Source organism: Pyrgilauda ruficollis, unplaced genomic scaffold (genome assembly GCF_017590135.1).
Source record: "Pyrgilauda ruficollis isolate IOZ18807 unplaced genomic scaffold, ASM1759013v1 scaffold35, whole genome shotgun sequence".
NCBI lineage: Eukaryota > Metazoa > Chordata > Aves > Passeriformes > Passeridae > Pyrgilauda > Pyrgilauda ruficollis.
The window spans coordinates 2,699,605-2,701,411 of NW_024524934.1; positions in this window are offsets into that span (position 1 = coordinate 2,699,605).

The window sequence follows — 1,807 nt, forward strand, 5'->3', positions numbered from 1 at the left end:
ACAGGCATGCAAAGAAGAATAAAAGCAGGCCAAGCCCATTTGCTTTGTCCCATGTACTCTTGCAACTTTCAGTGATTTTTATCTCAGGAGAGGTCCTGATCCTGCTTTGGTTTGTTTATTGAATGATCCCCAGTAGGTCTCTCTTTGAAGCATTTATTCTATCTTTTCATTTGCTTTGTTCATTGCTATTGAGCATTAGCTTAACATTTTAAGTGAAAGACCATGATGATGTCTTTCCCAAAAAAAAAAAAAAAAAAAAGAAATCTGGAAGTTACATTCTCAAGGTCCTGATCTGAAGTACTTTGTGTTTTGTATTATATTGCTATATACAATTTTCACTATCTTTATAGACTTTTGTGGCAAGAGACTTTTATTTTATGTGATTTTAGTTTAAATGTATTGTAGTAATGCTAGACATTGTCTCTCCCTACTATTCCCTTTTCAATTGCTCTTGCTTTTGTCAACTATCTGCAGGGTACAACCCAAGTCCAGTCAAATCAGATCTGTAATTCAGTCCTCATTATATGACTCATATGTGTTCCATGCCTAAGGACAGTTGCCTGGATTCTCACTCTGGCCCTGGACACAAAATTTACCATTATGATAGCATCCAAAAATATGAAGCTAGCTTCAGCCTCATTATTTAAAGCAAGGTCTCTAGGATTGCACTGAATTGGCTTTTAAATATAATACATCATGGCTGAAATCTTGGCTGCCTCTTTAATCTGTGGGATTACTTTTATTACCTTCACTGAGGCCAGGATTTTGCCTGAAGAATAGTCCTACCATTTAGCATTATTTCATAATTATCTTGTTAGGTGCTTTCCTGTTTACTAAACAACGTAAGTTTTCCCCTGTTCAGCTTTACTCAATGGCAGAGCAAATGATACTTGCAGCCTTCAGAGGAAGAAAGACTGAGGTAGCCAAAGCGATCTTTTATCCAACTCTGTTATACTACAGAGGCAATTTCTCCTTGTCTTGAGCTCAGAGAAGACTATTGCAGACATCTGCTTTAGGGTTGAATTCAGCTTGTAGCATTTTTCCAGTTGGTGCTCTGTCCAGAAAAAGACCTTTCTGGCAACTGCAATTTGAAATTCTATTCCAGCCCTGGATCTTAAAACTGAATCAGAGAATTTTACTGGAGAAGAAGGAACTCTCCCTCCTTCCCTTATTCCTTCCCTGCCATCTGCACCAGCCACTAATTTCTGCATAAAGCACAGCTTTAAAAGAGCTACTGCAAAAAACAAATGCACATTTTTACTAGAGGGCCATTAAGTAACCAGGAAGACAGGAGGAAAAAAAAAATAAGTCTAGGTTTGTCCAACTGGGTACACTGCTAAATTATATATTCCCAAAAACCACTGAAAAAAATCAATGTAAATGAAGGATTTAGCATAGTCAAGCAGAAGGAATTCATTCCTAAAAGTTTCAAGACTTGCTTATGTGGTGTCAGCTTTATCAGACACACCTCCTTTCCCTCCAGACGACAGATTTGTTACTAGGAAAAACACAGAGACCAAACTGTTCGTCTTCCAAAATTTGGGCTGACTTTGTGTGATTAAGATGGGGCAATTTGGATTGCAACTTTTTTTCAGCCAGAAGGCTGCAAAATAAGCCTGTTTGAAGTTTTGTCCCAAATGCTTTGACTTCAAGGGAAGAAACTGGCAGCAGGGGCAGAAATAAACACATTGCCGCATTGTTCCAGCAGGCACCAAGGCAGGACTATGCCGGGCAGTGAGTAGGTGTGATTAGCTCATTTGTCATTAGTTTAACACCAAGCAGAAAGCAGAAGTCGAAGTACACGGAA